A 23,891-nucleotide genomic window follows, 5' to 3' on the forward strand; every position below is an offset into this window, starting at 1 on the left:
GTAGAAAGGTCTCTGTGGGATACACAGACCACGCAGGACTCACTGGGCTTTGATGCTGCTCCTTCCATAGACCCTTAGGGAGGGAGAATTTGCAGCTTAAGTCTGGAGACCCTGCTTCACTCACTCCGAATTTCTGTGTAAGAAGGAGTGGGAAAGAGAAGGGAGAAGAGACGAGACGAGACACTTCTCTCTATTTGGTCCCTAGCATTAAGAGCAGCATGCTCATTGGTTCTCCCTTTAAAGGATGCCACCATAAGGCACCCATGGGAGGAACAGTCTCCTCCAATGTCCAGCTCATTCCTATGAAGAAGGAACATAGGCCAAACCAGTCCGGGAGTTGTTAGGCACAGGGGGTGACAGGCTGGTGCTGTACATTACAAATGGAACAAGAGATTGCTTGGATCTGGGCACAGAAATCCCACACACTCTGATCAGCTTTACCATTGGAATGATCAGGGGTTTTACAGCATCCCCTACATTCTCCATACAAGAATCCCAGTTCCTATTCACACCCAAAACAGCAGCCAGCAGGCAAGCCTTCTCCTGACCAGCACAGATGTACACCAGAGTCCCCAAGTGTGAACTGCTCCAGCCCTCCCAGTCCCGTCCCTGCCCCAGAAAGCAGTAGTCTCAGCCTTCCCTTTTGTTTAATTCACTCCTTTGCACTGGATGCAGCTCAATTCTCAGCAACACCTGCAATGCTAGGAATTCAACACCCAAGATCAAAGGGTTAACCAACTGCTGCCAGCTTCCGGGAACTCTCCATTCCAAAGCCTGGGAGCAGACTTCGGCTCAGACCCCAATTCCCAGAACCGGGAGCCTTCTACATGCTCAGCCACTAGAAAAAAACCCCTCCTTGTTGTTGCATGTGACAGAGGCTGGCATACAACGCTTGGACCATATACATTATACATAAGGCCCATGCATTTTTAAAGGGATATTTCATTAAATTGAACTAGAACAAGCTAGTTTCAGACCGCAATGTCAGGAACCTGAAATATTTATAAAACCCTCACTAACTCACTCCCAGCAGCACTCAAGAAATCTGGACACAGTGAGCCTCCAAAGAAATGGAGGAAAGTCAGAAAGCACATCAGACGTCAGCTTGTTAGTTTGCTGCAGTTACAGTCTGATTCATAAGAGGCAGTTTGCTGCATACATGCCTGCATGCTTTCGTTCCCAGCTTCAGTACTTGCTCATCCAAGCCACACTTCAAGTGCATCCTCTAGCAATGCTTCTGCTTCTAGCCTATGCTTAGAAGTCAGGTCCCTCAGTACGAAAAGCTCATCTCAGGAGAGAGAACAGCAATGGTGAGCGTAGCTGTAGCTATGGAAAATTAGCTAGAGCTGCATGCAGTGCATTATACAACTTTTAGGCCAATGCTTATGAGTAAGGTCACTCTCCAACTGTTCCTGCTGACTGGCAAATTACAGGGATAATCCAAAGTAAATCCCCAGCCACTGCTCCTCTACCCAAGAGATCATTTGATGTGTTGAAATGGAAGGAACCTTAGATGAAGGCTAGCTTGCTTACTGAAGTGGCCACTGTTCAGCACGGTTGCTGGTGAAGAAAGGTAATGAAAGTAATGGGATGTGACAAATCTGACCATCTATGGGAGAAGCTGATAACAGTCAGCATCAGAGAGCCAGACACAGAATTGAGCAGTTCTGTGCATGCCACTGCCCTGGGCCGGGTGGATTCAGGAGTTTGGTAGGGAAGAGTAACCAATTCCACTGCACGACTGAGCTTCCCGAGACAAGAATCTTTTTCAGCACCTTAGAAACAAAGCCAGCTTTTAAGTCACAAAAGCACAGAGCCAATACAGCCAGTCAACCTGTTATAGATGCATGTCTAACATCAGCTATAGTCGGGGACCATACAGGCTTTGGAAGCAGAGGGCGATGAAAAGAAGTCACAAGAGTGGACACCATAGTGTGGTGCCATAAAGCAATTTTTTTACTTGAGAAGATGGGTAGGTAAGTGGTAACCCCCTCAAGCAGCTCCCAGGCTCTCTTGCTCTACGCTGATCGCATTTGGTGTATGTTATCCAGCGTAACCGACTTGGCTGTCAAAGGGCAGCAGCTTTCTATCAGCCAGCAGCTTCATAACGAAAAGCCCATCAAAAGGACTGTCTTTGCTGCAGTGAGTCTGGGCTCTAGCCCAGCTGTTGCCCCTAATCCCCCCTTTTGTTTACACACAAAAACTTCAGGCCCGAGTTAGAAGGTGCTTTACGCCCTGGGACTAGCAATACTGGCTGAGCCAAGGTTTTCAATCTGCCTACTTTGCAATGAGAACAAGCAGGCTTACCAAGCCTGGGGGCTGTTAGTCCTCCAATGCTATCCCAGAATTCCACTGGGGACAGCCATTGTCTAATCCCTCCAATCTTCCGCACTACTTTTGAACCCAGGTTTGCCTGCCCTAGTTCCACTGCACTTGCACAGCATTTGAACAGAGATGTAGTCCAAGAAAACCTTCCATGCTGCCAGTTGGCCAGAAGCGGACACCAGCTTTCCGGTAGAATGAGATCACTAAGACCAGGAACTTGGGAGGAATGTATGCAAAGTGACCTCTGTTTAGTGGACAGGAAAGAAATGGCAAGGCAGAGCAGTCAGCTGTGTGTACTATTGATCACTATGACACTTTGGCTTGCAGACTGAATTCCTTAATGGCACTCTCATTAGACATTCTTACTGCCAAATGCAGTTTGCTTTTGCCTTCAGAACTGCCTGTAGTAATGAGTCACTCCCTTAGGAAGTTAGTGACCTGAGAACAGTATTTCATGTCAATGACACAGACAACAGCTCCATGCTAAGCAAGAGCACCCAGAGAACAAATTCATAGAGCAGCCTAGGTTAATGTACCTTTAAGAACCACAGGATACCCCACCAGACATCCACCCCAGCACACAGGTTAGTACAGCACCATTATGGATGCAGTTACATGGGTTTGTCATAGGTAGTGCTTTGCAGTGGGGATGCTCACCAGGGCTAGGCTAGCTCAGGCTAACTCTGCAATGAAGACACAACCAAAGGGAGAACATGGCTGCCCAGAACATGAGACTGCATCTAAACAACGGAAAAGCAGCATGGCCTAGACTGAGGAGTGATCGCAGGGTTGGATGTCAAGGGCTCCCAAGCGCTAATCCATCCTCTCCCAATAGCTCAGTGCATGTGGCTTTGGGCAGTTGTTTCCCCATTTGTGACATGGGAACAACATGTACCCACCTCCCAGGGTCATTAACAGGCATGGGGCTTGGGAACCTCTTGAAGACGGAAGGAGGTAGGGAGCCTGAAGTGCCGAACTCCTGTTGGTTTCAGAGTCATGGGCGCTCAGCATCTCTGGAAACCAGGCCATGGGAGCACTAAGTACCATGAAGAAGGAAAGATGCCAGTCTGGAGGGAAACAAGAGGAATCTCCAACCAATCCCACTGGAGACAGAAGTGCCCGGAACACCAAAATTCACATTTCTGATTCTATTTCTGAAAAATGGCTCAATCCAGCCCTCATTGAGATGAATAAATTCAAGAGTCCGAGAAAGCGCGTTACATCTAGGGTACTCTAGAGTGCAATCACTGGGGCTTTTGACCACCTCCCCATTGTTTGGCCTGGTCTACATATGCAGTTTGTAGTGGTAGAACTATTTGGTTAGGGTTGATTTTTTTACCAACATGGTTACACTGGTAAAAGCCCTACTGTGGGCAACAGTTACACAGTAGACATGTGCCTTATACTGGTATAGTTATTCCCCTTCCTGTACAGAAATAAGCTATATGGGCAGAGAGCACCTCGATACCAATAAAACGGTGTTCACTGTAGGGAGTTTTAGCACACACCAGTTCGTAGAAACGGGGAACTGACACAAGAGCATTAGAGCAACTTGCCCAGTGTCACACAGGAAGTGCAGGTCAGAACTAGGACTAGAACTCACATCACCTGAGTCCCAAGTCAGTGCCCTATTCACAAGGGCACCCTCTAGTGGGAAAATAAGCCACAAATAAGCTAAAAGGAGCAACATCAGCCTGAAATCCGGGCAATTCACAGAGTTTGAAGTATTTCAGGTGTTGGATCAGTCTCAGACTCCCTCTGCCAACGTGCGACAGCAAGCAACCACATTTTTCTCTTTGTTAACATGTCTCTTCCCCATTAGTGTGTGAGACGCCACACAATTAGCAGGGAATACTGACTACAAACTGGTGTCAGGTCCGGTGACAGTGAGCATGATTTATAAACTAGAAAAGTGTTAGCATTTCAAGTGTTACTTGAAACCACAGTATGCAAGAGGTTGAGACAGGTGCATGGCTTCAGCTGGTGTTTTAGAGGTTAATTCAGCCCCTTTCAAGGCTAAGATGATGCTAATAGAACACTGATACACACACATACATCTGCATCAGGAGCAATAAGTGACCCAGACACCTCTCAGACTGATCTCACCCGAAGCACGGAGCAGTAAAGATGCGGAAAGCAATAAGGCACTATCAGGGAAGCTACCCAGAGGGAACACCAGCTCGGTGATTTTTGCCGGCACCCAGGCATGGAGGTACCCAAAGATCAGTGGCCACTTTTGAAACCTTTGGCCTCAGTGACTTGTCCAAGATCACATACTGGTAGTGAGTCACTGGCAGAACCAGCTCTCATGACATTTAGTCCAGTGGTTAGAGTGGGGACAACACTTTTTATAGCTAAGGCTCCTATTTTGTCAGGGATATTTTTACTAAAAATCACAGACAGGTCCCGGGCTTTCGTGAATTTTTGTTTATTGCCTGGGACCTGTCTGTGATTTTTACTAAAAATATCCCTGACAAAATGGGGACGAGGAAGGTCCAGCACCAACAGTAACTGGGGGCTCTGTGGTCCCCCCACTGCCCATGGGGAGTGGGAGCTCCAGGGTCCCCTTGCTGCCTGCGACGGATGGAGCTGTGTGGACCTTCGGTGCCTGGGAGCTGCTAGGGGCCCACCGCCAGCAGCAGCTGAGAGCTATGTAGCCGGCCAACTGACAGCTCCAGCCCCGGGCAGAAAATGTCAGAGGTCTTTGGAAGTCACGGGTTCTGACACAAATTGTAGCCTTACTTATAGCTCCCGTGTGAGCAGCCCCCAGTGCCTGTACCAGGCCCCACTGAATTCTGTGCAGGCACTGGGGTGGATCTCATTGCAGGATTAGGGCCTATATTAGCAAGTCTGCTGTAGAGAGCTTTGCAAATGTGCTGCTAATAAAAGGAAACCCTACAGTTTTTCATCAGTCGATCTCAAAGCGCTTTACCAAAGAGGTCTGCATCATTATTGCCCTTTTACAGATGGGAACATGGAAGCACAGGGAAGGGAAGTCACCCAGCAGGCTGGAGGCCAAGGTGGGAACAGAACTCAGGTTTCCAAGTCCCAAATCTGCGCTCTCTCTACTAGGCCAGTCATGGTGATAAGAGCCTTGCTACAGGAGTCTGCTATTAAAGCTTTGAGCTGTGGGGCCAGACTGCTGGCTTTAGTGCCTTTGTAAGAACCAAAAGGTTTGCAGATTATTGGGGTGAGAACTGCTAATTAGGGCATGCTGCAGAACTTCACCGCCAGCTCAGGGTCCTTCCTCCAAACCTGGGTGTCAAGCCACGCTGTTAAGAAACACGTCAACATCAAGCACTTATCCTGTTATAAGCAGGGTGAGAGAAAAAAAAAAACAACACTCTTTAATGGTGTCCTTTTAAAACATGACAAAAATCCACTGAGTGGGCAGAAACCACCTTTGCTACGATCAAGTCAAGTTTCTACATCCCCTGTTTACAGAGCTTTTAGGAATGACTGTAACCCACTGCATCAGTACAAACAAAACATTGAGCTCCATCCTCCGGACTGATGCACAAGCTATGAGATCAGAGAGGTCACCTCAGGACTTTTCCAAGCCATGAGGCAGCACGTGAACGTGCAAGGAAGTTTTCAGATCCACCTATTGTGCTTGCCAGAGAAGCGCCCACTCTGGAAAGTTACACACACAATTACAGACACATCGGCTGGGAACTCTGTGGGTGTGCTGCTTGGGTCTGTGAACGGTACTGCTTAGTACAAGTACACCTGCCAGAGACTGCTCCTTTTGATACAATCACAATACAAGCCTGGAGTTGATCAGCCTCCTTCCAAACAGCTTACCCATGCTAAGGCAGGGATCACTCAGTCAGCATGTAAAGGTGTGCTGTGTCGCACTTGACTATCCTGCTTTCAGGGAAGCTCAGTTTACACACCGAGACATCTCTAGCTACCCAGCTTCCTGTCCCTAAGCCGATGAACTGCCAGCAAATGATTTTTTTAAGCTTCCCAGGATGGGAGGCAGACAAGCTAGCACAGTGGCTTCCAGCTCTGAGAGAGGTTGCCAAACCAGTTAGTAAGTGAAATTACAAAACATTGATGAGACAGAGTTCAATTACACCTCAAGATTTGCAGCGGTCCGTGTACCAGGAAGAAGCCAAGTCTGTACAATTTTAAAGGCAGGAGGAGCCAGTTCTGCAGTTCCAAAGTGATGCTTTAACTTCAGGCAAGAAGGCACCTTCCTGCTGGAGCCTTCCAAAATGTCCCCAAATTGCTGCTTTGAAAAACTGAAGACTTAACAGCTGCAAAATCGTTGTCCCAGTAGCCAAGCCCTCTTCTCCCAAACAAGCATCACCCTGACAAGAAAAAACAATCACTTCCACCACTCTGTGACTCATCACACTGCAGGTTAAAGCTGAGCTCTCTGATTTGTTGTGTCACCTTGTATATTTTTCCAAATAATTTGAAATATTTTAGGACCAACATTTTTGAAATGCCATGCCAGGAATTAGGTGCATAAGCACATAATAAGTGTGCATCATTCCCCATTTGTGCCTTTGAAAATCTCCCTCTACATAACTGTCTGGATTTTCAGACTGCACAGAGCACCCCACTTGCTGTTTGAAAGTCCTGGCCTACGCCTGTACTTTTTCGTTTAAGCCAAAAGGGTCATCAGCAGAACAGGAGGGACCATAACAATGCCCCATGCAAACAGCCCTGACTTAGTTGTCGTATAGCGCTTTTCATCCATATTGCTCAACGCACTTTACAAAAGGAGGTCAGTATAAAGTATCATCATTTGATAGATGGGGAAACTGAGGCAAAGAGCTGGGCAGTGATTTGCTCATGGTCACCCAAGCAGGCCAAGGCCAGAGTCAGGAGTCTCCCAAGTCCCAGTCCTGCACCCTACCTGCTACTCCAGTGCAGGCATCCATGGGACTCTGCACTTATGCAGGGGGGTTTCCTGTGTGGATCATTTGGGGCCAGAGTATATAGCACACGTAATAATTGGCTGGCTGCATGACAGCTTCACACCAGGCCCCTCTGGCTTAGCACGTTGCTTATTCTCCAGCAATTTCTCATCATGCCTTTTCTAACAATTCTCCCTCCCATTCAGATAAAGGTGGAACATGCCTGAAAGCCACGTGAAGGGCATCAGGAAGGGTGAGGGGTTCTTGACCTGTACTATGGGCACCCATCACTCCCCTAGCAAACATATACATACAGTAAAGCTTTAAAAAGTCATAGAATTAAACAGCACTGGCCCATGGATACCACCGGCAGGCAACAGGCAAGCTTCTTGCATGCAGCTGGCCAACAGGAGAGCATCCCTAGTGACAACAGCACTTTAGCGTGTGCTTAAATCATTGGGGTCTCAAGCACGTGTTTCCTGACCTGGGGCCCAGTCCCTGACCTGCCTAATCCCATCCCCTATCTTGTCAGCACCCGCTTGGTACTATCGTGACAGTAAAAATCACCACAAGATGGGTAACAGATGGCCACTAGGAACAGAGACAGGAGACCAATGAACATATTACCACTTCTCACCTGAGCCACTTGAACGCAAAGGATTCAGGGGGAAAAGCTCGGACTTTTATGGGAGGCAGTTTGGTTAAAAGCCATCACCTAAAACAAGTGCTCATCGTGCCACTAGCAGGATCATTGACATTAAAGACTTAAATATGTAATTGACTTCTTGCGGCTTATTCCATCTGCCAATGAAAACAGTCTCATGGTGCGGCTCTCATACATTAGCACAATGCTGCAACATTTGGGTGGCAAACACCCCAGGGAAACGTTTACAGCCCAGCAAGAGAATGTAGGTGGAATATTTAGCTGCGCCAAGCTCACACGCAGCTTGGGGGAAAGGAAGGGGCTAGAACAAGGCGTCAACTCCTTGTGTGTAGACACAGTCAACACTCAATGGAGAACACGGGGCAGCGGAGCTCAGGACAGAGCTGGGTTGGAGCAGGTTACACATTATGCCTGCTTCCAGCCTAGTGTTAGCGCAATTTTACAGAGAGCTTTGATGTACATTAGCTCATGCACAGAAAGGGTGTTCTCATTTTCTTCGAAGAAGCCAGCTTTGCATTGTGTTGCTCTGTACCCTATTCTTTTAGCAGGTATTGGCACAAGCAGGCTACTGCATCCAGCTAGAAGGCAGCCGTGAAGAGAAGCAGCATGTGTAATTCTGTATGGACACTTGCTATCTGCCTGCATGCTGGCAAGGTGCCATTCCCCTCCTCTACACAAGCATTTTAGTGAGCAGCACGGTTTCCCAGAGCATTAGTGCAGCCAAGATAAAGTTCTCTGCTCGAGCCATCTGTGTGCTATGAAGAGAGCCCTTTGACAGCCTCAGGGGAGAGCTGCTTGCCAAGCTTGTCCTAGTGTTTCCATCTGAACTGCGTTCCGCTCAGTCCCTCACCGAAGGTTTAAAGAAAACCTCTCCACAACATCCCTTTGCAATGGAGAAAAGCTTCGTAAAACAAGAAGCAATATGAAAACTATAATCCAGGCTTCCCACCGAGGCATTCATCCACCCCAACATGCTGCCCAGGGGAGCGAATGCTGCATTCACAGACGCTGCCAGTTTGCAACTTCAGAGCCTGAGCCACTCCAAAAAGCCAGAACTGGGAACATACAGAGTAAGCCAGGTCTGTGCTTCAGACTCCAGCTGTTCTATGGGCCAGATGAACCCCAGGGGAAGAGAGCCCCCATCCTGTGCAGGGCCCTCTGAATTCTCTTGGGAGAGGGTCCTTCTCAGAGGCTGGGCCTACAGTTAGGAGGGACCCATGGAGGCAGACAAATCGCCCAGCACCTGGGCTTCCTGCCCCACGCTGCCAGGGACTCTTCCAGCAGCAAATGTCCCTGGAACCTCTCTTAGAAGTGGGTTTGATAGCATAGAAGGTGGCTTTTCCAACCTTCCTGTGGATTGCCCACAGAGCAGTGTATGTGTGCACACCTATGGCAGAAGGACAATGCACATCCATCCCACCCTGCCCCCACAGCACCTACTCAACAGCCCCCGGAGGGCACTCTGTATAGACTGGGGAAAGAACAGCAGCCTGCTGAAATCAAGAAAAAGGAGAGTATAGAAATGCATCAAGGTTTTGCTGAGATACCAGGCACGGATCCAGCAGCAAACATTATGATTAAATGTACTATATAAGCACAAAGTATCTGAAGATCTGAGAGTGCTTTATGGAGAGTAAGCCTCACAACGCACCTGCCAGATGGATTTAAAAAAAAAAACCCACACAGCCTCTCTTTGCACCAGGAGAGGCCAAGGCCTTGTCTGCACTGGGGATATTTTTTTTGGGGGGGGGGGGAGAAGAAGAGGGGTGTATTGGTGCAAACCCCTAGTGTAGATGCACTGTGCCACCTTAAGAGCAGAGGTGAGCCTCCCCACTGCAACTCACTTTTTACACCCGTACAGCACATTCACACCAGGAGTGTGACAAACACTCGTATATTAAGTATCAAGCAGGCCTGATAAGAGAGAGGTTAAAGCCCAGAACCTGAGGTGTCTAATTCCCAATTACTTCAGTGGAGGATATCTCTGAGTATCTGAGCCTAACGGACTTGCCCAAGGCCACATAGCAAAAGACAGACACAGCCAGAAATAGAATCAGGAGTCCTGGCTGGCAGTGTCATGGTCCAGCCCCTAGACAAAGCTTCCTTATCATATCACAAAAAACCAGCTTGCACAGGGATTAAGTCCGACATCCTTTTTCTCAGCCTCAGATGCAGATCTTGCTGGTAATACTCCAGGGAAATAGTGAGCTAGCTCTTTCCTCCCCTTCCCTGTATATATTTTGAAGTGAGTGACTAAATGAGAAATTAAGTCAGAGGACAGCAAACCAGGTGTCGGTGCGCTATTTAGAGAAAGAGGAAAAGGGTATTTTTAAAAGGACACCTTCTGCACTCACTAGAATGATGGAGGATAGCAAATTGTTACCAAAGCACCATAATGCTCCCACAACAGTGAGCAGGAAGCTAGCAAGTCCCCCTAGAGCCCTGGATTCTGATTTACAAGAATAATTGGTCCAATACCTCTCAGAAAGGCACAGATTTAGTGTCATATGAAGTGAACACTACACTGACCTGGCAGGGAAGCAGGGGCTTGTTGGTGATGAGCTGAAAAGCTTTTAATTAAGTAAAAGTGTTTATGATCCCTAGACAACAGTGCACACAGAGTAATTACATCAATATTAAATAATTGCTCCTTTTTCACATACCAGGCCTCCAGTTGAAGTCTTCTGTTTTCCCATTAAATGCACCTCTAGCATGGCTTTAGGTGTTTGCAACATCCTCAGTTGTTGCATAGAAAGCAAAGCCATTAAAAAAACCCTCCTACCTGAACCACCTTGGATTCCTGGCAGTCACAAATGGACTGAGTTTAGGTGAACTCAGTCTAGTCCCCGGTCAAAGTTTATTCACACCATTCACCAGCAGAAAAACTTGCTTGGAAGAAGCCAATGACTGGAACAGCAGGTAATTGTATGTCAAAGTGAGGAGCAGTATCGGAAAACTGGGAAAACATACACATTGTGAGAGGCTGACTTCTGCAGAGCAGCACTTGAGTCTGTATTATCAATCTTGTTTTTGTGACAGGAAATTTATAGCGTCTGAATAGCTGGTTATTAGAAGCAAGAGGTTTTAAATAAGATCAAACTAACCCAATTACTTGCTTCCAAAGCAATTTTTTTTTTTTTTTTTAATTGTAGCAAGAGGCAGTCTTAACAAAAATGAAACATTTCATGTTGTGGGATTCAGAGTCTAGATTAGAGACTAATTCTTTTCCTCTTCTCTCCATATACAGAGCCCCAGGTCAGTAACTACAGTCTTGTATTAAGGCACAAAGTTAGTCCCAATCTATAGATGACTCTAATGGTTAATACAGAAACTATCAAGGTTAATAAGCTGAGCGTGGGGTTGCATTTCTGATCGTGCTTGCTAATAACCATTGATGGACCCATCTTCCATGAATTATCTAATTCTTTTTTGAACCCACTTATAGTTTTAGCCTCCACAACATCCCTTGGCAACAAGTTCTATAGGCTGACTGAGTTGTGTGACAAAGTACTTTGTGTTTATTTTAAACCTGCTGCCTATTAATTTAATGGGGTGACCTCTAGTTGTGTTATACGAAGGGGTAAATAACATTTCCTTATTTACTTTCTCCAAGCCACTTATGATTGTATAGACCTCTATTGTATCCTCACATAGTCATCTCTTTTCCAAGCTGAAAAGTCCCAGTCTTTATATGGAAACTGTTCTGTATCTTTTCCATCTCCAGTATATTTTTTTTAGATGGGGGTGATCAGAACCGCACACAGTATTCACAGTGTATTTATATTACAGCATCATCATATTTTCTGTCTTCTCTCTTTCCTAATGGTTCTAACATTGTTTGCTTTTTTGACTGTCACTGCCCATTGAGTTGATGTCTTCAAAGAACTATCCACAATGATTCAAAGATCTCTTTTTTTGAGTGGCAATAGCTAATTTAGAGCCCATCATTTTGTACGTAGAGTTGGGATTATGTTTTCCAATGTGCATTACTTTGCATTTATCAATATTGAATTTCATCTGCCATTTTGTTGGCCGGTCACCCAGTTTTGTGAGATCCCTTTGTAACTCTTTGCCGTTTGCTTTGGACTTAACTATTCTGTGTCACTGGCAAACTTTGCCACCTCCCTACTTATCCTTTTTTCCTCCCACAATTTTCACATTGCAATACCCTGCTGACCCACAAATCAGAGCTGAGGGGCAGCACGGCAGGCAGAATGGCATGGCTAACCAAATCTCCTAGGTATAGATTTAGGCTCAGCCACGTGAGCTATGGCCTTTTCAATTTAAGAGCTGGTGCAGTGAAAGCATAAACTGATATATATCGTTCCTTTGCACAGTCACTCTGTGGAGCGTCCCAGGGCAACTTCTTGTTACACAGAAAATGCAGCACCGTGTAGTCTGTCTTCACAAGGTGGGAGGTGCATGTGGGGGGTCAGACAGGGCGGGGCTTGTCTCTAGCGTGGAGTTTGCAGCAATATAGTTATACTAGCACAAACTCCCAGGGTTCAAGGGTGCGATGGCCCCCGGCATAAGCACACCGGCGCCACGCAGCACATCTGTGCTAAGGGTTTGCACTGCTGCATCAGTACAGGCGTCCTTGTCTATCGGAACACAGAGAACCCATCGTACGAACACTGTTCTTTTAGCCACCCGCATTCTAGTGAATATTTCGGGAACGGCCAGGGAGGAGCCACCCGCTGAGCTGCGAAAGCACAAGCCCAGTATGTACTAACGTTCCACGGTAGCTCATGGAAGATTAATTGGCAACAGCAACTCGACACGCGCAGTGAAGGATCAGCGGCAAGAGGCTTACCTACCGTTAAAAGTCGTGTGTATTTGACAAGGGCATGAACCTGCCCATTCTGGAAAGAACTTTAAGGCTGAAACTTCACGAGAGTCAGACAAGCAGGCAACAGGGACAATTCTACACCCCCCCCCACCCCCCCCCGCTTAGTGCATCGTCAGAGACTGGGAAGCTATACCAACTTCGTGCAGAGCCGCAAAAAGAGCGGGGAGCAACTGGGGGGAAGAGGTGAATGGGGCCCTCCATGCATTGTTTCACACAGGGCCACACAGGACTTTAGTGGTAGCCCTGCTTAGAGGAAGCCTAGACTTCACGGACACACAAAAGGCTCTGAGAGGGCAAAGCACTGCAGTTATCCCGCTGCCTACCCATTAGGGAAGAATGGGGTAGTACTCCTGTAACCAAGACAAGATTGCTCTTCGCCTCCCAGACTAGAAGGGAATTACAGGGACAGTCCAAATGGATGGGGAGCTTCCTTCTGTGCCCACAGGGTTCTGCAAGCCTAGACCAGCAGCATGTGCTCATGAGCTCACTTTGGAAATCCCCATGAGAAGTGACCATTACAGCACAAAGGCATGTAGGAAGATGTGGGCAGCTAAAGGTCAGCCTTCCAAGTTTATTGTAATTGGGGGGGAGGGGGGGGGGGGGGAGGACAAAATTCACACTGAGGAAGAGAACAGCCAGCCTCTTTCCTTCCCCTGTGGCTGCATTTAAGTGACAGTTACATTATTTGTTTTAGTTTTTCCCCCAAGACGTAAAGGGATTTGCTCCCGACGGGCTTCAGAATTACGAGCCCATGTGAAAGCTTGAAAAACCCAAACAGAAAAAAGTTTTCAGCCATTAGCCCCCACTGTTATCTAGTAGAAAGGGAAAGGAAATATGTCTGCAGAGATATTTTACCAAGTGAAGTTCGTGCAGCTAAACAATGCTAGCCCTGGTCTACACTAGAACTTTAGGTCGAATTTAGCAGCATTAAATCGATGTAAACCTGCACCCGTCCACACAATGAAGTCTTTTATTTCGACTTAAAGGGCTCTTAAAATTGATTTCCTTACTCCACCCCTAACAAGTGGATTAGCGCTTAAATCGGCCTTGCCGGGTCGAATTTGGGGTACTGTGGACACAATTCGACGGTATTGGCCTCTGGGAGCTATCCCAGAGTGCTCCATTGTGACAGCTCTGGACAACACTCTCAACTCAGATGCACTGGCCAGGTAGACAGGAAAAGAACCGTGAACTTTTGAATCTCATTTCCTGTTTGGCCAGCGTGGCAAGCTGCAGGTGACCATGCAGAGCTCATCAGCAGAGGTAACCATGATGGAGTCCCAGAATCGCAAAAGAGCTCCAGCATGGACCGAACGGGAGGTACGGGATCTGATCGCTGTATGGGGAGAGGAATCCGTGCCATCAGAACTCCGTTCCAGTTTTCAAAATGCCAAAACCTTTGTCAAAATCTCCCAGGGCATGAAGGACAGAGGCCATAACAGGGACCCGAAGCAATGCCACGTGAAACTGAAGGAGCTGAGGCAAGCCTACCAGAAAACCAGAGAGGTGAACAGCCGCTCCGGGTCAGAGCCCCAAACATGCCGCTTCTATGATGAGCTGCATGCCATTTTAGGGGGTTCAGCCACCACTACCCCAGCCGTGTTGTTTGACTCCTTCAATGGAGATGGAGGCAACACAGAAGCAGGTTTTGGGGACGACGAAGAAGATGATGATGAGGTTGTAGATAGCTCACAGCAAGCAAGCTGAGAAACCGGTTTTCCCGACAGCCAGGAACTGTTTCTCACCCTGGACCTGGAGCCAGTACCCCCTGAACCCACCCAAGGCTGCCTCCTGGACCCGGCAGGCGGAGAAGGGACCTCCGGTTAGTGTACCTTTTAAAATACCATACATGGTTTAAAAGCAAGCATGTGAAAGGATTACTTTGCCCTGGCATTTGCGGCTCTCCTAGATGTACTCCCAAAGCCTTTGCAAAAGGTTTCTGGGGAGAGCAGCCTTATTGCGTCCTCCATGGTAGGACACTTTACCACTCCAGGCCAGTAACACGTACTCGGGAATCATTGTACAACAAAGCATTGCAGTGTATGTTTGCTGGCGTTCAAACAACATCCGTTCTTTATCTCTCTGTGTTATCCTCAGGAGAGTGAGATATCATTCATGGTCACCTGGTTGAAATAGGGTGCTTTTCTTCAGGGGACACTCAGAGGATCCCGTTCCTGCTGGGCTGTTTTCCTGTGGCTGAACAGAAATGTTCCCCGCTGTTAGCCACGGGGAGGGTTGACGGGGTAGCCATGCGGTAGGGGGAGGCAAAATGCGACCTTGTAACGAAAGCACATGTGCTATGTATGTAATGTTAACAGCAAGGTTTACCCTGAAAGAGTGTAGCCACTGTTTTATAAAATGTGTCTTTTTAAATACCGCTGTCCCTTCTTTTTTCTCCACCAGCTGCATGTCTTTCAATGATCACAGGATCTTCTCCTTCCCAGAGGCTAGTGAAGCTTAGAAAGAAAAAAAAACGCACTCGAGATGAAGTGTTCTCCGAGCTCATGCTGTCCTCCCACACTGACAGAGCACAGACGAATGTGTGGAGGCAAATAATGTCAGAGTGCAGGAAAGCACAAAATGACCGGGAGGAGAGGTGGCGGGCTGAAGACAGAGCTGAAGCTCAAATGGGGCGGCAGCGTGATGAGAGGAGGCAGGATTCAGTGCTGAGGCTGCTGGTGGACCAAACCAGTATGCTCCAGTGTATGGTTGAGCTGCAGCAAAGGCAGCTGGAGCACAGACTGCCACTACAGCCCCTGTGTAACCAACAACCCTCCTCCCCAAGTTCCATAGCCTCCTCACCCAGATGCCCAAGAACACGGTGGGGGGGCCACCGGCCAACCAGCCACTCCGCCACAGAGGTTTGCCCAAAAAAAAGAAGGCTGGCATTCAATAAATTTTAAAGTTGTAAACTTTTAAAGTGCTGTGTGGCATTTTCCTTCCCTCCTCCACCACCCCTCCTGGGCTACCTTGGTAGTCATCCCCCTATTTGTGTGATGAATGAATAAAGAATGCATGAATGTGAAGCAACAATGACTTTATTGCCTCTGCAAGCAATGATTAAAGGGAGGAGGGGAGGGTGGTTAGCTTGCAGGGAAGTAGAGTGAACCAAGGGGCAGGGGGTTTCATCAAGGAGAAACAAACAGAACTTTCACACTGTAGCCTGGCCAGTCATGAAACTGGTTTTCAAAGCTTCTCTCTCTGATGCGTACTGTGCCCTCCTGTGCTCTTCTAACCGCCCTGGTGTCTGGCTGCGCATAACCAGCAGCCAGGCGATTTGCCTCAACCTCCCACTGCGCCATAAACGTCTCCCCCTTACTCTCACAGATATTGTGGAGCACACAGCAAGCAGTAATAACAGTGGGAATATTGGTTTCGCTGAGGTCTAAGCGAGTCAGTAAACTGCACCAGCACACCTTTAAACGTCCAAATACACATTCTACCACCATTCTGCACTTGCTCAGCCTGTAGTTGAACAGCTCCTGACTACTGTCCAGGCTGCCTGTGTACGGCTTCATGAGCCATGGCATTAAGGGGTAGGCTGGGTCCCCAAGGATACATATAGGCATTTCAACATCCCCAACAGTTATTTTCTGGTCTGGGAATAAAGTCCCTTCCTGCAGCTTTTGAAACAGAACAGAGTTCCTGAAGATGCAAACGTCATGTACCTTTCCCGGCCATCCCACGCTGATGTCCCTTGTGATCCACCAGAGCTTGCAGCACTACTGAAAAGTACCCCTTGCAGTTTATGTACTCGCCGGCTTGGTGCTCCGGTGCCAAGATAGGGATATGGGTTCCGTCTATGGCCCCACCACAGTTAGGGAATCCCATTGTAGCAAAGCCATCCACTATGACCTGCACATTTCCCAGGGTCACTACCCTTGATATCAGCAGATCTTTGATTGCGTGGGCTACTTGCATCACAGCAGCCCCCACAGTAGATTTGCCCACTCCAAATTGATTCCCAACTGACCGGTAGCTGTCTGACGTTGCAAGCTTCCACAGGGCTATCGCTGCTCGCTTCTCAACTGTGAGGGCTGCTCTCATCTTGGTATTCATGCACTTTAGGGCAGGGGAAAGCAAGTCAAAGTTCCATGAAAGTGCCCCTACGCATGCGAAAATTTCGCAGCAACTGGGAATCGTCCCAGACCTGCAACACTATGCGGTCCCACCAGTCTGTGCTTGTTTCCTGTGCTCAGAATCGGCGTTCCACAGCATGAACCTGCCCCATTAGCAGCATGATGCATGCATTGGCAGGGCCCATGCTTTCAGAGAAATCTGTGTCCATATCCTGATCACTCACATGACTGCACTGACGTCACCTCCTCACCCAGTATTGCTTTGCCAGGTTCTGGTGCTGCATATACTGCTGGATAATGCGTGTGGTGTTTAATGTGCTCCTAATTGCCAAAGTGAGCTGAGCGGCCTCCACGCTTGCCTTGGTATGGCGTCCGCACAGAAAAAAGGCGCGGAACGATTGTCTGCCGTTGCTCTGACGGAGGGAGGGACGACTGACAACATGGCTTACAGGGTTGGCTTCAGGGAGCTAAAATCAACAAAGGGGGTGGCTTTACATCAAGGAGTATTTCAGGCAGGACTTCACAGAGGGTTCCAATAACAAATGGTGCACCTAAGTTATTGTTCTTATTGGAACAAGGAGGTTAGCCTGGCCTCTGATTGATACATGGCTAGATTTACCTTGCTGCACCTTCTCTGTGAGTGACTGCAGTGTGACCTAGAGGAATGAGTCCCCTAGACAGGAGAGTGGGGGGGGAAGCAAATGAGTACAAAACAAATCTGGTCTATTTCTTGTTTTGATCCACTCCATCTATCTTTTTCATCTTTGGCTGGCAGCAGACGGTGCAGAAGGACTGCAAGCCATCCACCTCTCATGGCTGCTCGGCAGAAGATGGTACAGTACGAATGCTAGCAATCCGTATTGCCTGCCTGCTCACCATAAGACTGTTCAATAGGACTGACTGCAGGACTAAAGAGAATGACCTGGTCAAGTCACTCCAAACTTAGTCCCTGCGCCCATGTCTGTCCAGGCACTCCCGGCCGATGCGGCCAGGAGCACCTCGGACATGATGATGACAGCTACCAGTCATATTGCACCGTCTGCTGCCAGAAGGCAATGGGTTGCTGCTACTGTGTAGCAATGCAGTACCGTGTCTGCCAGCACCCAGGAGACATACGGTGACAGTTACCTGAGCAGGCTCCATGCTTGCCGTGGTATGGCGTCTGCACAGGTAACTCAGGAAAAAAGGCACGAAACGATTGTCTGCCCTTGCTTTCATGGAGGGAGGGAGGGAGGGAGGGAACAGGGGCCTGACGATATGTACCCAGAACCACCCGCGACAATGTTTTAGCCCCATCAGGCATTGGGATCTCAACCCAGAATTCCAATGGGCAGCGGAGACTGTGGGAACTGTGGGATAGCTACCCACAGTGCAACGCTCCGGAAGTCGACTCTAGCCTCGGTACTGTGGAAGCACTCCGCCGAGTTACTGCACTTAATGCACTTAGAGCATTTTCTGTGGGGACACACACTCGAATATATAAAACCGATTTCTAAAAAAACGACTTCTATAAAGTTGACCTGATTTCGTAGTGTAGACATACCCCTAGTTTTCTAGCTAGGCAAGTCAGCACCGGTTTACATCCAGGACCAGAAGAGTCTGCTCAACACATCCAAATAAACAAGTAACATTTCTTAAGTCTGGCACCAGTATTGCTAAGAAAAGAAAGAGTGCTGGATAAAATAGATTCTCTCACCAATTTCTTCCCTTTAGGTGGAAATTCCATTTGCAGCATCATGTGTTTCTCTAACCAGTTTTCCAAATCCTTTCCCAATTGTCACCGATGATTCAATTGCTTTGCATGACCGTGGAAGTGCTAACTGTTTGTGTCTTTTTGTTACGCAATAGCATTCATGTAAAACCCAGCCTTACAGAAAAGCTGCACCCAGTTTACTCAATGCAACATCGAGAAGGCTGAGAGGGAGTGGGAAGAGAAGCAGACAGCATATACAAATGTCAAAAATAGTTTTCAATTAAAACTAAGTCTGCAGCTGGGGAAGCTGTTTTGCTGAAGTGTGACACTACCAATAAGGAAAACCCATTTAAGCATCTGTACTATTTTGTACCTCATTTGAATATTGGTGAAGCATCAGAAGGGTGCTATTGTCTAACACAGTGGTTCTCAAATTTCTTTTTTTTCCCCCCCACAGACCACTTGAAAATTGCTGATGGTCCACTTAATGATCTTTCCAAAAGTTGTTTGTACCATTAGCTAACTATTGTAAAGTGTTTTGGATAAAAGCGCTATATAAAAAAAACCCTTAAACTTTTGTTTGTTCTACAAATAAAAGCACACAACTCATTTTAATATCAGTAGTCTTACCTTTCTAATGTGATGGATGTGCCCTCTCCCCTGCCGCAGCAGCCCCCGAGCTGGGCCTGGGAAGGAGGAGGGTCTCTCCCCCGCCACGGCAGCCCCTGAGCTGGGGCTGGGAAGGAGGAGGGTGTCTCTCTGGCAGCCACAGCCCTGGAGCTGGGGAAAGTTGCCTCTATTTCTGGCCACTGCAGCCCTGCGCATCCCAAATTCCCCCCACCCCTCTTCTCACCCCACTGCTCCGTCCCCTACCCACTATCCCCCCCCTGACCCCCACCTCACCTTACATGTGCATCTTCTCCAGGGTCCAGGCACCTAATTAGTGGAGCCACACCTGTGTGGCTCCACTAATTAGGTGGGTGGCCCTTCATTCTCTTGTGTGCAGCTGCCCAGGCATGCACCATAGAGGGAACTTTCTGCAGACCACCTGAATGGAGCTCGTGGATCACTGGTAGTCCGCGGATCACAGTTTGAGAACCTCTGATCTAACAACCCTTGCTAAGAAAAAAATTTTATACCCAGCAATATACTAGAGACAAGCTAGATTAAACTCTCTTATTAGGCACTCACCATGCTAGCACAAACCACACCATCATTGGCATCCTTCCCCGGGGGTGGGAGGGGGGGGAAGTTGCCAATTTAGCTCAAAGATTTTCAAAACAAATTTGTGCACATGGCCCAGAGTGCTCCTTCCCATGCGAGCTGGTAAGAAATGGGGAGATTAAAAAGTTGCCTTGACATTTCAAAAGATGTGGGACCCTGCCCACCATTGCCCCTGCACCATGCATAGACATTTACACCAGTTTGAGGTGGATGTGAAAACACTGCCATTTCTAGGCTCGGTCTACACTTAATAGTTAGATCAATATAGCTCGGCCAGTTAGGGGGTGTGAAAAAAAAAATCACATCCCTTATCGACATAGCTATGGTGACCTGACCCCCAGCATAGACGCAGCTAGGTTGACTGAAAAAATGCTTCTGTTGTGGTAGCTAACGTCATTCAGGGAGTTGGCGTTCCTACACTTGTGGCACCTTAGAGACTAACAAATTTATCTGGGCATAAGCTTACGTGGGCTACAACCCACTTCATCAGATGCATGGAGTGGAAAATACAGTAGGAAGATATATATACCTAGTACATGAAAAGACATGAGTTGCTTTACCAATTCTAATGAAAATTCAATAATAGCCCACTTTAACAGGAGGAAAAGTCACTTTTGTAGTGGTAATCAGGGTGGACCATTTCAAACAGTTGATAAGAAGGTTGGGGGGGGGGGTAGAATGAGTATCAGAGAAAATAGCTTTCTTCACACTAGAGTGACCAGATGTCCTGACTCTATAGGGACAGTCAGAATTTTTGGGTCTTTTTCTTATATAGGCTCCTATTACCCCCCACCCCCATCCCGATTTTTCACACTTGCTGTCTGGTCACCCTGCTTCACGCCCAGAGTTACGCAGCAACTACTGTACTGTGGGCCTTTAAACGTTATCATTTCTTGTAACACATTAAGACACCAATAAGAGCCGTTTCACCAAAAGATCACACTTCACAGCCTCATTTGAGAGCCTGGTGGGGGAAAAGGGTGCGAAGAGGAATGGCATCACTATGAAAAGAATAACGCCACCTATTCCAAAAGCTGGTTTCAGGAGGGCTAAGAGGCAGAGGGGGAAAAGCCAGCCCCAGTGGCAGGGATGCACTGGGAAGCTGAAACTAGAGATGGTTCTGATCTAGAAAAGGGATGGGGGACGACACCCATGCTGCGAGTTCAGCACGTGAACAAACGCGACGGAGAGCTCACTAGCACCCAGGCGCTATAGTGACCACACAGCCACCCTCCCAGGAGGGGCAGGGCGAGGCATGTCTGGGGCAGAGCCTTTCTACTCGCCCTGGATTATTAACGCTGGCACCCGGGGAGCTGCGGCCCCAGAGCCCCCGCGCAGCCAGCCAGCGCACGGCCGGGGGAGCAGGGGGCGAGGGGGAAGGCGCAACCCAGCGGGGCCCGGAGCGAGCGGCCCCGGGAAGGGAAGCGCCGGGCCGGAGCCGTTCGAGCAAGGAAGGAAGCAGCGCGCCTAGGCTCAGTTGCAAAGTAGCTACGGACACAACGTGCAGCGAGCCGGGACTCTGCCCGCTCCCCGCCCCCGGAAACTCCTTCCTCCGCCTGCCCCACCGCTCCCCCTGGCAACCCCCGCCTCTCCCTACTGCCTTGCAACCCCCTTCCCCCTCAGCTGCCCCCCTGCATTCGCCGCCTCGCCCTGCCCTCCTGTCCCTGCCCCCCTTGAACTCCCCCTTCCTCTCCCAGCCCCCTTACAAGCCCCTTCCCCCTCAGCTGCCCCCTGCATTCGCCGCCTTGCCCCGCCCTCCTGTCCCTGCCCCCCTTGAACTCCCCCTTCCTCTCTCTATTGCCTTGCAACCCCCTTCCCCCTCAGCTGCCCCCTGCATTCGCCGCCCCTCTCTGCCCCCTTCGCCCTGCCCCCCTTCAATTCCCACTCCTGCCGCGCCGCTCCCCCTTAGTTGCCCCTTGCACGCCCCTCCCCAGCCTGCCCCCGTGACCCCTCCTTGGCCGCGGAACCCAACTCACCGCCCAGCCCCGCACAGGATCCGTCCTGTCCCTCGGGCCGGCTAAGGCAGAAGCGGGGCGGAACTCGCCACCCTCCCTTCCTCTACCTGGGGAGGTGGGCGGGGCTAATGGGAACGGGGCGGGGCTGCGCTGGGAGGAGGAGAGAGGCGTGGCCAGGCTAATTGGGGCGGGCGGGACACTGGTTGTTAAGCGGCGGCAGGTGAGAGGCACGTGGGGTGGAGAAAGTCCCTTCTCCCCCTCCCAAAACATGTCCCCTCCGCGCAATCCCGGGCAGCGCTTCCCCGGTCTGTGACCAGCCGGTTCACGGGGCCCAGAAAACGCTGGGGGAATTGCCACCTCTCCCGGGGGGGCGTTTCTCTCTTTGGGTCGGGCTCTGCCCCCAGCAATCAGTGGGAGTTCGGGGCCGCAGTAGGCTCTGGGGCTTCACCTCTCCCTGCCTCCGTTTGCCCATCTAGGAAATGGGAGGAGGCCAGCATAGTGGTAATTACAAGCAAGGGGGGTGACGTTACGAAATGGGAATTTTAGTGACTACCTGGAAAACCTTCCTGATCGGGAGAGAGTTAAATCTGGAAGAGGGATAGCCTAGGCTCCTTCGGGAAGTGCTGGAGCCGGGGGCTCCGTTACTGAAAGTTGGAACTGGACTACGTTAGTAAATCCACAGGAATAATCCTGCACTGAGAGAAGGAGTTAATCATTTGTTTCTGTCTGTGAAAGGGGATAATAATCCTTATGCTCTACCTCGCCAAAGTACAATTAGGCTTAATTAGCTAATGTTTGTACAGGGCTTTGGAAATACAGAGTGGGCAGTGTTATTTGGAAGGACAAAAGGCAGAGGAAATCATGAATACATACGCCCTCTGTAGTATCTATCCATGGCTCCAAGAAGTCAGTAACTCTTCAGCCCCAGGAAATACATTTTTCTTATCTTGTCTCTGTGTTTTAATGGTCTGCATTAGCATTCACCGAATACATTATGATGTGCTATTTACTCACCTTGCACCGGTGTCCTGAGGATGACTTGGTTAATGTTAGAACTGAGCCAATAAAAGAGCTAAGTAGTATTTTAGGTTACCTCTGTCTGCATCTTCAAGACCTTTATGTGGCTTCCACCCTCTCTTAGGAACGTCCCATGTAACTGCTTGATGGGGAAAGGAGACCTGTAGACGTTTGCCTCTCCATAGCACAGAGTGTGGTGTTGGTGATCTGCGCTGGGGAGACTGGAAGTGAATAGCAGGGACAGGGTAGGGTGGGGCTTATTGGAATAGCTGCTCATGTCCAGGCATGTTCGGTGGCAGCCAATGCAGAGCCACATCAAGTATCATCATACAACGTTTGATTGCATTCAGGGCTTTGTTCCTTTGTAAGGTGACGCTTCTTCCAAAGTCAGCCTCAGATACTGGAGCCAAGTTTACTCTGGGAGCTGGATTATAAAGCAATTAGTGTTTGCTCTTGCAAAAATGGCTTAAAGAAGAGGATCAGTTGAAGAGTAGGAAATACTCTGTGTATGGGACACAGGCTTATGGTTTTGGGGGTTTTTTTGGTTTGTTTGTTTTTATCCTAAATTTAAGCTGATTCAGTTTCTAAAGATGAAGTTGGTTCCTAGCAGAAATCTTTCATTGTTGAGTTAAGATCTGTGTACAGGTTTTACTTGTGGCTCTCTTTAATTTGATGAATTGTTTCCCAGTTTTGGCATACAACTTGTGGGATGTAAATAATTGACCCCACGCCACAGTTTGCACCTTGGCCTTAGACTGTGATATAATAGTTTTACTTATAGTTGTGCCTTAAGGCACCGGCCAAGATCAGGGCTTCATTGTGATGTGTACATATACTTAGTGGGAGATAGTCCCTCCTTAAAAGAGCTTACAGTTTAATTACACACAACTGAAAAAGAAAGGATTATTTCCCTGTTTTACAGATGGTGAACTGAGGGAGGTTACACCTGTGAACTGAACACAGCTCTTCTGTGTCCTGCAACAGTGCCTTAACCTCAGGGCCAGCTGTAGGCACTGAAACTGTAAGGTTCATTCAGCCCAGATCAGTAATAGCTACAAGTTGTTGTCATCTGGGCCATTCAAAGGACTGTGTGGAACAAGTTTGAGGGTCTACATTGGCTAGGCAGTCTCAGCAGGGAGGCTGTGGGTCAAATGGGCCATGGAGAACAAACTCCATTTCTCCTCTTAGGGCTTGTCTATAGTTATTCCACTATA

The 23,891-nt window shown here is 48.6% G+C and overlaps 1 protein-coding gene across 1 annotated transcript in view; it reads right to left on the reverse strand.

Annotated features, from left to right (window-relative positions):
- RHBDF2 (rhomboid 5 homolog 2) overlaps positions 1-21,768 on the reverse strand; it is an 81,982-nt gene extending 60,214 nt beyond the window's left edge. The window contains exon 1 of the mRNA XM_077833758.1: positions 21,682-21,768. The gene's annotated coding sequence lies outside the window, so the exon portion shown is untranslated. The remainder of the gene's footprint in view (positions 1-21,681) is intronic.
- Between the last annotated feature and the right edge of the window lie 2,123 nt (positions 21,769-23,891).

This window comes from Eretmochelys imbricata, chromosome 14 (assembly GCF_965152235.1).
Source record: "Eretmochelys imbricata isolate rEreImb1 chromosome 14, rEreImb1.hap1, whole genome shotgun sequence".
NCBI lineage: Eukaryota > Metazoa > Chordata > Testudines > Cheloniidae > Eretmochelys > Eretmochelys imbricata.